Source organism: Hemitrygon akajei, chromosome 1 (assembly GCF_048418815.1).
Source record: "Hemitrygon akajei chromosome 1, sHemAka1.3, whole genome shotgun sequence".
NCBI lineage: Eukaryota > Metazoa > Chordata > Chondrichthyes > Myliobatiformes > Dasyatidae > Hemitrygon > Hemitrygon akajei.
The window spans coordinates 152,347,437-152,361,979 of record NC_133124.1 but is presented as its reverse complement, the minus strand read 5'-3'; the positions used below and the strand labels follow the sequence as shown (position 1 = coordinate 152,361,979).

Below are 14,543 nucleotides of genomic sequence, written 5' to 3'. Positions count from 1 at the left end.
CAATGTCTATTACAAACCCACAGAATCTCACAGCTATCTGGACTACACCCTGCTACTTGTAAAAACACCAGCCTTTCTCTCAACTCCTCCATCTCTGCTGCATCTGCTCTCAGGATAAGGCTTTTCATTCTAGAATGTAGGAGATGTCCTCCTTTTTCAAAGAAAGCAGTTTCCCTTCCTGCACCATCAATGCTGCCCTTCCATTTCACGCACATCTGCTCTTACCCCATCCTTCCGCCTCCCTAACAGGGATAAGGTTCCTCTTGTCCTCACCTAGCATCTTACCAGCATCCGTGTCCAGCTCATAATTCTCTGAAACTTCCACCACCTCCAATGGGATCCCACCACCGAGCATATCTTTCCTTCCCCCACTTTCTGCTTTCTGCAGGGATCACTGCCTACGTGACTCTCTTGTCCATTTGTCCCTCCTCATTGATTTCCCTCCTGGCACTTATCCTTGCAAGCGGGATAATTGCTACACCTACCCCTACACCTCCCCCCTCACTGCCCTAAACAGTCCTCCTTGGTGAGGCAACACTTCACCTGTGAGTCTGTTGGGGTCATTTACTGCGTCTGGTGCTCCCGGTGTGGCCTCCTGATGTTGATTGGGAGTCCGCTTCGCCGAGCATCTACACTACCTGTCAGAACAAGCAGACTCTCCCAGTGACCACCCATTTTAATTACTCGTCCCATTCCCATTCTGTTATGTCCATCCATGACCTCCTCTACTGATGTGATGAAGCCACACTTAGGTTGGAGGAACAACACCTTATATTCCATTTGGGTAGCCTCCAACCTGATGACATGAACATTGATTTCTCAAACTTATGGTAATCCACCCCCCCTTCACAATTTCCCATCCCCTTTTCCCTCCCTCACCTTATCTCCTTGCCTGCCCATCGCTTTCCTCTGGTGTTCCTCCCTCCTTTTTCTTTCTTCCATGGCCTTTTGTCTCTTTCACCTATCAACTTCCCAGCTCTTTACTTCATTCCTCCTCCTCCAGGTTTCACCTATCACTGGTGTTGATGCCAGGTGATTATCCTAAGAGAATACCTAAGCATACCTAAGAGAAAGATGCAGTTTTAAAGGCAAAGAGCGGTCGCAACAAATATTGATTTGATTCCTTTTTTTGAGTTTACTGCTCTTTATAGCAATTTTTGAAATTTAGAAACTTTTCATTACTTTTGAAAGCATCTTCGATTTACAGTTGTTTTACTTGTGCCCAAGACTGTACTGCAGTGTCAATTTCAATTCAAATTGAAATAAACTTATTAGCAAAGTATGTAACCCTCTCCCTCTCCCAGTGTAGAGTGCCTTCCTGCTTCAAATTATCCACCAATGTCTCTGTACTAAAGAATACCAAGGTAACATGCCTGAACGACTGGTGTCCTGACACACTCACCTCAATAATAAGCAAATGCTTTGAGAGGCTGATCAAGGATTACATCTGCAGCTTGTTACCACCCAAATTGGATCCTCTACAATTCGCCTGCCGACACAACTGATGCAATAGCTACTGCTCTACATAACATGCTTACATATCTGGAGAAGAAGGATGCTTATGTGAGAATGCTGTTCTTGGACCATAGTTCCATCCAGGCTCGACAAGAAGCTCAGAGACCTTGGCCTTGACCCTGCCTTGTGCAGCTGGATCCTGGACTTCCTGTCAGATCGCCGGCAGGTGATAAGCGTGGGCTCCCTCACCTCCACCCCTCTGACTCTCAATACAGGAGCATCTCAGGGCTGTGTACTAAGTCCCCCTCTTTACTCCCTGTATACGCATGACTGTGTCACCCACAGCTCTAATCTGCTAATTAAATTTTCCGATGACACTGCATTGATTGGCCTTATCTCAAACAATAACGAGGTGGCCTACAGGGAAGAAGTCATCTCTCTGACACAGTGGTGTCAAGAAAATAACTTCTCCCTCAATGTCACAAAAGCAAAGGAGCTGATTGTGGATTACAGGAGGAATGCAGATGGGCTAATCCCAATTGACATCAATGGACCTGGGGTTGAGAGGGTAAACAGCTTTAAGTTCCTCGGCGTCCACATCACCAGGGACCTCACGTGCTCTGCACACACCAACTATGTGGTGAAAAAGGCACAACAGCGCCTCTTTCACCTCAGATGGTTGAGGAAGTTTGGTATGGGCCCCTAAACCCTAAGAACTTCCTACAGGGGCACAACTGGGAGCATCCTGACTGGCTGTATCACTGCCTGGTATGGGGACTGTACCTCCCTTAATCAAAGGACACTGCAGAGAGTGGTGTGGACAGCCCAGTGCATCTGTAGTTGTAAACTGTTTGTGATTCAGCATACTTACAAAAGACAGGTGTGTGGAAAGGATCATTGGGGACCTGAGTCACCCCCAACCACAATGTATTCCAGCTGCTACCATCCAGGAAATGGTACTGCAGCATAAAAGCCAGGACCAACAGGCTCCGGGACAGCTTTTCTCACTAGGCCATCAGACTGATTTAACTACGGTGATTTCAGTGTATTTACAGTTCTATTTATTATCAGTTATTATAAATTACTGTGATTGCTCATTTAGACGGAGATGTGACGTAAAGATTTTTACCCATGTATGTGAAGGATGTAAGAAATAAAGTCGATTCAATACAGTTGCAAGAAAAAGTTTGTGAACCCTTTGTAATTACCTGCTTTCTGCATTAATTACTCACCTTTTGGTCTGATCTTTATACTGAGTACACCATTTAAACAGTCTAGGTTCAAAAAAATCATGTGAACCTCTGGAGTAATGCCTTCTGCAGAAGCTATTTGGAGTCGGGTGTTCCAATCAATGAATGTTGAAGGAGGTGAAAAAGAATCCAAGGGCAACAGCAAAAGACCTGCAGAAATCTCTAGAACTTGCAAAAGTCACTGTACTTGTGTCCACTATAAGAAAAACACTGATCAAGAACACCACAGAGGAAACAACTTCTCTGCAAAAAAAAAACACATTGCTGCACATTCTTTAGGTTTGCAAAAGACCACAGTGTTCCACAGTGCTTCTGTGGACAGATGAGACAAAAGTTGAACATTTTTGGTGGAAATGCACACCGCTATGTTAGGAGGGAAAAAGGGAGTGCACACCAACATTAAAACCTCATTCCACCTGTGTAGCATGGTGGAAAGAGCATCATGGTTTGGGGACTGCTTTGTTGCCTCAGGGCCTTTACAGCTTGCAGTTGTTGAGGGAACAATGAGTTCAAAATTGTACCAAGACATTTTACAGGAGAAAGTCAGGGTAGCGGTCAATCTTCCGAAGCTTAACAGACGTTGGATGATGCAACAAGGCAATGATACGAAACACAAGAGTAAATCAGCCACAGATAGTTTAAAAGGAAGAAAGTTTGTGTTTTGGAATGGCCAAGTCGGAGTCCAGACTTCAACTCAATTGTGATGCTGTGGCATGACCTGAAGAGGGCTGTTCATGCAAGGCATCCCAGAAATATTGATGAATTGAAACAGTTTCATATGGAGGAATGGTCTAACATTCCTTCTTGTCATTGTGTAAGTCTCATCAGCAGCTACAAGAAACATTTGATGGAGGTTATTGCTTCTAAAGAAGTTACCAGTTATCAAATGCAAGGGTTCACATTCTTTTTCCAGTCTGAAGTAGGAATGATTAAACAATATGTTCAATAAAGACATGAAAAGCACAATTGTTTGTGTATCAAAGGATATGGTGAGAAGTATGGGGTTGACTGAGATCCAGTATCAGACATGATGGAATGAATGGTGGAGTAGACTCGATGGGCTGTATAGCCTAATTCTGCTCCAATGTCCTATAGTTTGTGTGTTATTAGTTTAGGCAGATTGTGTTTGTCTATTATGAAGATGAGGCCTCATTTCATGAGTAATTAATGCAATAAACCAGGTAATTGCAAGGAGTTTACAGACTTTTTCTTGCAGCTGTATATATCACCATATACTACCCTAAGATTCATTTTCCTGAAGGCATTCAAGTCAACTCAAAGTCAAGTCACTTTTTATTGTCATTTTGACCATAAACCGCTGGTTTAGTACGCAGTTAAAAAGAAACAGCATTCCTCCAGGACCATGGTGCTACACAAAACAACACTAGACTGTGAGACAACTCAAGGCTATACTAGACTACGTAAAAACAATACAAAAACTACAGTAGACTACAGACCTACATAGGACTACATAAAGTGCACAAAACAGTGCAGGGCAGTACAATAAATTAATTAATAAATAATAAACAAGATAATAGGCACAGTAAAGGACAAATTTTGATATAATAATAAATGATGTAGATGTCGGTTTAGACTCTGGGTATTGAGGAGTCTGATGACTTGGGGGAAGAAACTGTTGCACAGTCTGGTCTTGAGAGACCGAAAGCTTTGGTACCTTTTGCCAGATGGCAGGAGGGAGAAGAGATTGTATGAGGGGTGCGTGGGGTCCTTCACGATGCTGTTAGCTTTGCGGGTGCAGCGTGTGGTATAAATGTCTGTAATGGCGGGAAGAGAGACCCCGATGATCTTCTCAGCTGACCTCACTATCCGCTGTAGGGTCTTGCGATCTGAGATGGTGCAATTCCCGAACCAGGCAATACAGCTGCTCAGGATGCTCTCAATACATCCTCTGTAGAATGTGGTGAGGATGGGGGGTGGGAGATGGACTTTCCTCAGCCCTCGCAGAAAGCTGCTGGGCTTTCTTGGCTATGGAGCTGGTGTTGAGGGATCAGGTGAGATCCTCCACCAGATGAACACCAATAAATTTGGTGCTCTTAATGATCTCAACAGAGGAGCCGTCAATGTTCAGTGGAGAATGGTCCCTCCGTGCTCTCCTGAAGTCAACAACAATCTCTTTTGTTCATATTCAGAGACAGGTTATTGGCTCTGCTCCAGTCCGTTAGCTGCTGCACCTCCTCTCTGTATGCTGAATCATCGTTCTTGTTGATGAGACCCACTACGGTTGTGTCATTGGCGAACTTGATGATGTGGTTCGAGCTGTGTGTTGCAGCACAGTCGTGGATCAGCAGAATGAACAGCAGTGGACTGAGCACACAGCCCTAGGGGAGCCCCCGTGCGCAGTGTGATGGTTTTGGAGATGCTGCTCCCGATCCGGACTGACTGAGGTCTCCCAGTCAGGAAGTCTAGTATCCAGTTACAGAGGGAGGTGTTCAGGCCCAGTAGGCTCAGCTTTCCAATCAGTTTCTGAGGGGTGATAGTGTTGAATGCTGAACTGAAGTCTAAGAACAGCATTCGAACGTATGTGTCTTTTTTGTCCAGGTGGAGGGTGGTGCTGATAGCGTCGTCTGTTGAGCTGTTGGAATACAATAGAATTAATGAAAAGCTACACACAAAGATTGATGAACAACCAATGTGCAAAAGAAGGCAGACTGCGCAAATACAAAAAAAAACAAATAATAAATAATAAAGAATACTGAGGACATGAATTGTGGAGTCCTTGAAAGTGAGCCTAAAGGCTTTGGAATTAGTTCAGAGTTGACATAAGTGAAGTTAATCATACTGGTTCAGGAACCATTTAGTAGCTCTAGCTATTTGCTTCTTTTGAAAAGTTTTGACACAAATTTCCACTGTGTATTTCGATGTATGTATGCCAAATCTTTGAACTCTTGTGAAAAACTACTTTAAACCTCCATCAGTCTAAATACAGAAAATGCTACAGTTAGTTACAGGAGCTTCCTTGCTCAGTATTCTTTGCAGCATATTGTTGATTCTCTATTACATCTTTGGTGGTATCCTCTTATGGCAATTAGTCTTTTACTTTGTCGTTGCCTGCAAGGCCAACTTTTATTGTGCTCCACAAGTCCTCTGGATAAACTATCAATTAAATTATATTTTTACATGAATATTAAAAGAATCAGCATCTCCATTGCAGCAATCCTCACATGGCGTCACATCTTAGCATCTTCTGATTTTCCATCTATGTTCCCTATAATGAGTCCTTCTGATCACTGCAGACTGCTGGAAAATTCATGCTTAACCTTCTAGATTTGTCCTCTGGTCACTGTTAGCATCAATGCTGTCATAAAATTATTCCAAAGGAAATACTTTGTCAAAATTGTTCAGATGTTGCCTATTTTTGGGATATTGTCCTATATTTTCTAAAGTAAATGAAGAGTGTGTAATATATTTTGCGTGAAAATGGGAAGGAGGACTTCATTTTAGTCACTTTCAAATTGGTGTCATATTGTGACTATACCTTTTATACATACGCTGTAGTATAATATGTTATTCATAATGAAGTATTTTAAAAAGTATCAACTAACAACTTAAAAAATATTAAAATATATTTTACATTGTTCAGCTAATTATTTTTACACAAATTTAAATCAGTTCTTATAGTTTTTTTCTGGGGAGAATGTCAAAAACCAACAAGCTTTCATTTATCATTAACTTGACTGCCTCCTAGGGACAGTGCTATGTTTTGGCAAGCATCTGAGCTGTGGAAAAGGTCCCTAGAGATTATAATGGTATGAGCAATAGCTTTATTGTTATGTCATAATTTACAAGAACTTTTAGACTAGAATGCCCTCAATATAAATATGATATTTAGACAAACACAGAAAATCTGGCAGGGTGGTGTTAGAGGTAAATGCATTAGGGACATTTAAGAAGCATTTAGATAGGCACATAGGTGACAGAAAAATTGAAGGCTATGAAGGAGAGAAAGGTTAGATTTATCTTAGAGTACCGGTAGGTTAAAAAGTCAATACAACGTTGTGGCCTGAAGGTCTATACTGTGCTGTAAATGGCTGATGTTCTATGTTCATTTGTGGAGAGGAGAAGAGTTCATTGTTTGATGAAAGCTGAAAGATCTGACGTACCAAAATTGTCCAACATTTTCTGTTATTGGATGCAGGAGACCTGCACCAATTTCTTTTGTGTTTGGTAAACAATCACAAGATGTCATTTTGATGCACAGTTGTCATAACTGTTGTTATGTTCATTTACCACATTATTAGACAAATACTATTCTCAGTTGAAAGCAGATTTATTAAAACAATTGCTATTCAGCTCTATATGTCTACAGATGGTGAATTCACGTAATGAAAGTGCACTACATAGGTTGTATACAGTTCTTTTCTATGGATGGCAAAAAAATTGAATCTGATCATCAAATTCATCATTTTTAATATTCGTGGAGTGAGTTGGAGAATCAATATTCTCAAATCATGACAGATTGGAGATTTTCTTTGCCATACTACTCAAACTGATCTGGAAAATCTTACAGCATTTTAAAATGCTTTTAAATTTGGCTGTTTTAAAAAAAATTGGCAAATTTGAATAGCAATGACAGAGTTTGATAAATTCAGCTTGAAATGGGTTATTTGAATAAGTATATGGATAAGAAGGGGAGATAAAAAAAAGTTAACTGTCTTAGTTGTTAAGTCACTGTAAATATTTTAAACTTATTGAATGGTTTTCTGGTCGTGCATGTACAGAGTATTGTTGTTAACAGAGTAAAAGAATATATTGAGATCAATTGAAGGAATGCCCTTTGGTTTTCTTGCAGACAAGGCGATTGGCTTGATTTTAAGAGATTTGTTGAAGTCTCACCAGCAAGTGCCCTTAGCAAAAAATCTCATTGGTAAAGAATTTGATTTGGCTGCATGGCTGATTTTATGGGCAAGGAAATGTTTTTTGTGATGCATTAAATCTAATGCTAAAGATCAGAGACTCATTTCTGTGGTGTTCTTTGTGATTATTGCGATTATATTAATCAGATTTTGTTTCGGAATAAAAAGAAAATTGTAAGAAATTATTTTCTAAGAAAAAATTGAACATTAAGATTTGTTATAAAACTAGAAAATACTAGAAATAGTCAGCAGGTCAGGCAGCATCCACTTTAATATTTTAAATATTATACACTATGTGAAAGGAAAGGATAAAATCAAAATAAATATTTCTTCCTATATTTAAATTGACCTAGTATAGATGCCTATACATTGTCCTTAAATTTTCAACTGGTATAACATACTGAGATGTTCAAGTAGTGAAAATATTTTTATTCTTGATTTTGAGTGCCACTCATTGTAAATGATTGTAAGCTGTCAGAGACAAACCATGATCCAAATCATGTTTGTTGCTGATATAATAAATACCTAACGCTGACATTGCTAAAATCCCTGGTGTTGGCTTACATTCTCAATCTAGAATGCTGCACCCATGAAGCAGCAAAGTTTAGAAGGATGGAAAATGGAGCTCTAATCTGCATGGTGTCAGCTCCTTCTTGTGACTATTAAAATATGGTATAAGAATTGAAGCATTATTTCTGGATGTTTTTTTCATCTTGTATGGCATTCCATGCTTTCAGTTAATATGCTTACTTAACCCCAGTCTTCCTGTGAATTTTTTCTTATAGTTAAATATCTCCTAATTGCATTTGTTTTCCTAAGTCTTTCACTGTTGAATGTCAAATTGTACAAATTGAGTACAATAGCATAGAAACAGGCCTTTTGGTTCAGCTAGTCCCTGCTGAACTAATCTTATGCTTATTCCCATCTACCTGTTACCGGACCATATCATTCCAAACTTTCCACCCATGTGCTTTCCAAGCTTCTTACACATTAAGTCTCCAGTTCTAGTCTCACTCAACCTGAGGGGAAAAAGCCTGCTTTCATTCACACTATCTATAACCCTCACATTTTTGCATACATCTATAAGATCTCCCCTCATTCTCCAGGGAAAACCTAACCAACGTCAATCTTTCCTTGTAACTCAGGTCCTCAATTCCCACAACATCCTTGTAAAGTTTCTCTGCAGTCTTTCATGTTTATTGATAAATTTCCTGTAGGTAGGAACTTTGCACACAATATTCTAAATTTGACCTTACCATATCTCATGCAATTTTAGCATAACATCCCAACCCCTGTACTTAGTGCCTTGATTTACGAAGGTCTGTGTGCCAAAATCTCTCTTAATGACCCTGTCTGCCTGTGATGGCACCGTCAAGAAATTCTATATCTGTATTCCCAAGATCGATAGTGAGGTAGTAATGCCTAATGGCCTAATGCTGTTCCTATGTCTTATGGTCCTTTTGTTTTATGGTGCATCTCTGAGCCAACATTGACTGTGTAAGTCTTACCCTGGTTTGTCCTCCCAAAGTTCAACACCTCACACTTGTCTGCACTAAATTCCATCTGAGATTTTTCAGTCAATTTTTCTAGCTGATCAAGGTCATTCTGCAAGCTTTAATAGCCTTCCTTACTATCTATTACACCTCCAATCTTGGTCTGATCTACGAATTTGCTATTCACATTTATCACATTATCATGGAGATTATTAATATAGAAGATGAACAGCACTGATCCTTGCAGTATGCCAGTTTTGATAGGCAACCAGTCAGAGAGACAGCCATCTGCATCTGTCTGATTATTCCCACCAAGACACAGTTGGATTCAATTACTCAAAGATCTCTGTTGTTTTTGTGCAACTTCCCCGTCCATAATTTGTTTTTCCTCTTTGTTCTTTGTGAGTAGCACTTTGTTGGATTATATGGTTTTTGATCATGTAGTTTGAAATGACATACTTCGAGAATACTAGAATATAAAAGCAGCAATGCAATGCTGAAGTTTTGTAAGGCATTGGTCAGACCACACTTGGAATATTGTGAGCAGTTCTGAGCCTTTTATTTAAGAAAGGATATGCTAGCATTGGAAGAGGGGCCAGAGAAGGTTTAGGAGAATGATGCCAGGAATGCAAGGGTTAACTCTAGATCTGTACTCGCTGGAGTTTAGAAGAATGAAGGGGATCTCATTAAAACTTACTGAATATTGAAAAGCCTCGAGAGAGTGGATGCAGAGAATATGAGGGAGACTCCAGTCAGAGGGCCCAGCATCAGAATACAAGGTTGTTTCTTCAGAACAGATGAGGAGGAACTTCTTTAGCCAGAGGGTGGTGAATCTGTGGAATTCATTGCCATTGATGCGTGTGGAGGCCAAGTCACTGGGTATATTTAAAGAGGTTATTGATTAGTAAGAATGCCAAAGATTATGGGGAGAAGGCAGGAGAAGAGGGGTGATAAATAGGCCATGATGGAATGGCTGAACAGACTTGATGGGCCGTATGGCCTAATTCTGTTCCTAGAACTTGTGGTCCTATGGTCTTTGATTAAGGCATCTTTCTGTTAAAACCATAAAACACTTTTCAAAGCAAACTGGAGTCAATTTTGAGACAAAGTTGTTGAAATAGGGCTGTCTCTGTGGATAAACCTCAGTATATTGCTTTAGAGAAGGCAATGAACTGATCCAAATGCATGCTTGTAAAGGATGTTCCATAATTCATTTACACAGTGATGATCAAATACATGACTTTTTTAAAAATAGAATTCTTCAAAGTTTTTAAGTTTTTGCATACTATACACAACGACATTTAAAAAATCTATTCTTTAGCGTCAGAGTCATAGAGTACAGCACAGAAACAGTTCCTTCAGGCTATCTAGTCTATGCTGAACCATTTAAGCTACCTACTCCTGTCGATCTGCACCAGGACCACAGCCCTCCATACCCCTACCATCCATGTACCTATCCAAACTTTGCTTAAACAATGAAATCAAGCTTGCATGCACTATATGTGCTGGCAGCTCGTTGCACACTCTTATGATTCTCTGAGTGAAGAAGTTTCCCCTCATGTTCTCCTTAATCTTTTCACCTTTCACCCTTAACCCATGACATCTGGTCGTTGTCCCATCCAATCTCAGTGGAAAAATCCTACTTGCATTTAACCTATCTATACCCCTCATAATTTTGTATAACGCTATTAAATCTGCACTTAGTCTTCTACGTTCCAAGAAAAACATTCTTAACTATTCAGTCTTACCTAATAAGTCAGGTTCTCAGACCCAGCAACATCCTTGTAAATTTTCTTTGCACTCTTTCAGCCTTATTTACATTTTTCCTGTAGGTAGCTGACCAAAACTGCACACAGTACTCCAAATTAGGCCTCATCAATGTCTTGTACAACTTCAATGTAACATTGAAACTCCTGTACTCAGTACTTTCATTTATGAAGGCCAATGTGTCAAACGCTTTCTTTATGACCCTATTTACCTGTGGTGCAACTTTCCATGAATTATGGACCTGTATTCCCAGATCCCTTTGCTCTACTGCACTCCTCAGTGCCCTATTGTTCACTACGTAAGACCTCCCTTGGTTGGTCCTACTGAAGTACAACTCCTTGCACTTGTTTGTATTAAATTTCATCTGCCATTTTTCAGCCCATTTTCCAATTAATTCAGATCCCCCTGCAAGCTATGATAGCCTTCCTCGCTATCCACTAACCCCCACTCTTGGTGTCATTCACAAATTTGTTGATCCAGTTAACCATTTTATCATCCAGATCATTTGATACAGATTACAAACAACATTGGACCCAGCACCAATCCCTGTGGCACTCCACTAGTCAGAGGCCTGCAGTCAGAGAGGCTACCATCTACTACCACTCTCTGGCGTCACCCACAAAGCTAATGTCTAATCCAATTTACTAATTCATCTTGAATGCTAAGCAACGGAACCTTCTTGACCAAACTCCCATATGGGGGGGATCTTGTCAATTGCCTCACTAAAGTCCAATATCCACTGTCTTGTCTTCATCAACTTCCATTATAACTTCCTCAAAAAACTCAAGTTTGGTTAGACATGACCAACCATGCGCAAAGCCATGATAACTATCCTTAATCAGCCCATGTCTATCCAAATACTTGTATATCCGGTCCTTTAGAATACTTTACAATAACTTTCCCACTACTGATGTCAGATTCACCAGCATTTCCAAACATTCATTGCATTTTTGTATTTTCCTGTATTGAAGTTGATACATTTTGCTTTGTTTTTACTTCTATGATGGCTTAACTAGAGAGATAACCATATCCCTATGATTTACAAACAAGAGAAAATCTGCATATACTGGAAATCCAAGCAACACACACACAATGCAGATCAGGCAGCATCTATGGAAAAGAGTACAGTGGATGTTTCAGGCTGAGACCTTTCTGCAGGACTGGAGAAATAAAGCTGAGGAGTAGATTTCAAAGGTGGGGGAGGGGAGAGAATCACAAGGTGATAGATGAAACCTGAGGAGGGAGGAATAAAGTAAAGAGCTGGGAAGTTGATTGGTAAAAGAAATACAGGGCTGGAGAAGGGGGGAGTCTGATAGAAGAGAACATAAGGTCATGGAAGATAGAAAAAGGGGGAGGAGCACCAGAGGGAGGCGATGGGAAGGCAAGAATATAATATGAGAGAGAGAAAAAAGAGGATGGGGAATGTTGAAAGGTAGGGGGTGGGGTGGACGGCATTACTGGAAGTTTGAGAAAGCGATGTTCATGGCATCAGGTTGAAGACTACCCAGATGGAATATAAGGTGTTGTTCCTCTAACCTAAGTGTTGCTTCATCACAACAGTGGAGGAGGTCAGACAGACAGACATACTTTATTGATCCCGAGGGAAATTGGGTTTCGTTACAGCCGCACCACCAAGAATAGTGAAGAAATATAGCAATATAAAACCATAAATAATTAAATAATAATAAGTTAATTATGCCAAGTGGAAAAAATAAGTCCAGGACCAGCCTATTGGTTCAGGGTGTCTGACACTCCGAGGGAGGAGTTGTAAAGTTTGGTGGCCGCAGGTTGGAATGACTTCCTATGACGCTCAGTGTTACATCTCGGTGGAATGAGTCTCTGGCTGAATGTACTCCTGTGCCTAACCAGTACATTATGGAGTGGATGGGAGACATTGTCCAAGATGGCATGCAACTTGGACAGCATCCTCTTTTCAGACACCATTGTCAGAGAGTCCAGTTCCACCCCCACAACATCACTGGCCTTACGAATGAGTTTGTTGATTATGTTGGTGTCTGCTACCCTCAGCCTGCTGCCCCAGCACATAACAGCAAACATGATAGCACTGGCCACCACAGCCTCGTAGAAAATCCTTAGCATCGTCCGGCAGATGTTAAAGGACCTCAGTCTCCCCAGGAAGTAGAGACGGCTCTGACCCTTCTTGTAGACAGCCTCAGTGTTCTTTGACCAGGTAGTTTATTGTCAATTCGTATCCCTAGGTATTTGTAATCCTCCACCATGTCCACACTGGCCCCTTGGATGGAAACAGGGGTCACCGGTGCCTTAGCCCTCCTCAGGTCCACCACCAGCTCCTTAGTCTTTTTCACATTAAGCTGCAGATGATTCTGCTCGCACCATGTGACAAAGTTTCCCACCGTAGCCCTGTCCTCAGCCTCATCTCCCTTGCTGATGCATCCAACTATGGCAGAGTCATCAGAAAACTTCTGAAGATGGCAAGACTCTGTGGTGTAGTTGAAGTCCGAGGTGTAGGTGGTGAAGAGAAAGGGAGACAGGACAGTTTCCTGTGGAGCCCCAGTGCTGCTGACCACTCTGTCTGACACACAGTGTTGCAAGCGCACGTACTGTGGTCTGCCAGTCAGGTGATCAATAATCCATGACACCAGGGAAGCATCCACCTGCATCACTGTCAGCTTCTCACCCAGCAGAGCAGGGCAGATGGTGTTGAACACACTGGAGAAGTCAAAAAACATGACCCTCACAGTGCTCGCCGGCTTGTCCAGGTGGGCGTAGACACGGTTCAGCAGGTAGACGGTGGCATCCTCAACTCCTAGTCGGGGCTGATAGGTGAACTGGAGGGGGTCTAAGTGTGGCCTAACTATAGGCCGGAGCTGCTCTAGAACAAGTCTCTCCAGGGTCTTCATGATGTGGGAGGTCAATGCCACCGGTCTTTAGTCATTGGAGCCACTGGGGCATGGCGTCTTCGGTGCAGGAACGAGGCAGGACGTCTTCCACAGCACAGGAACCCTCTGTAGACTCAGGTCATGGATAGACATATCGAAATGGGAAGTGGAATTAAAATGGGTGGCCACTGGGAGCATAGGTGCTCGTCAAAGCAGTCTCCCAGTCTCACCGACATACAGGAGGCCGCACTGGACACAGTATATGATCCCAACAGACTCAGTTTAAGTGGTGCCTCACAGGGAAGGACTGTTTGGGGCCCTGAATGGTCGTGAAGGTGGAGGTGTAGGGACAGGTGTAGCATTTGTTCTGCTTGCAAGGTTAAGTGCCAGGAGGGAGATCAGTGGGGAGGGACGAATGGACAAGGGTGTTGTGTTGGGAGTGAGACCTGTGTAAAGCAGAAAGTGCAGTGGAGGGAAAGATGTGATTGGTGGTGGGACCTATGATTTACATTAGATGTATGTATATTGTACAAATATGTGATTAACTGACTTAAAGATAAGCATGGTAAAACTTACCTAGAAAATGAAAATGAGGAGTTTGCATTTATATAACACTATTCATGAATCCAGAAACTCAAATCATCAGAGCCAGTGAAGTACCTCATTAATTTTTTATTGTCAAGAATAACTAATTTCTGTGCCGAAGGGAAACACTCGACAGATCAGGCAGCATTTGTGGAGCGAGAGACATGGATAGCAACATGCTATTGAATCTTTCCCTGATTTCTGTGGAGCCTTCAGCGTTCTTAGTATGGTATGGCGATAACCCTCTCGTTATTGTTT

General features: G+C 41.5%; 1 protein-coding gene across 13 annotated transcripts in view; it reads left to right on the top strand.

Moving 5' to 3' along the window:
• fam49bb (family with sequence similarity 49 member Bb) overlaps positions 1-14,543 on the top strand; it is a 208,726-nt gene that overhangs the window by 124,304 nt on the left and 69,879 nt on the right. The window lies entirely within an intron of this gene.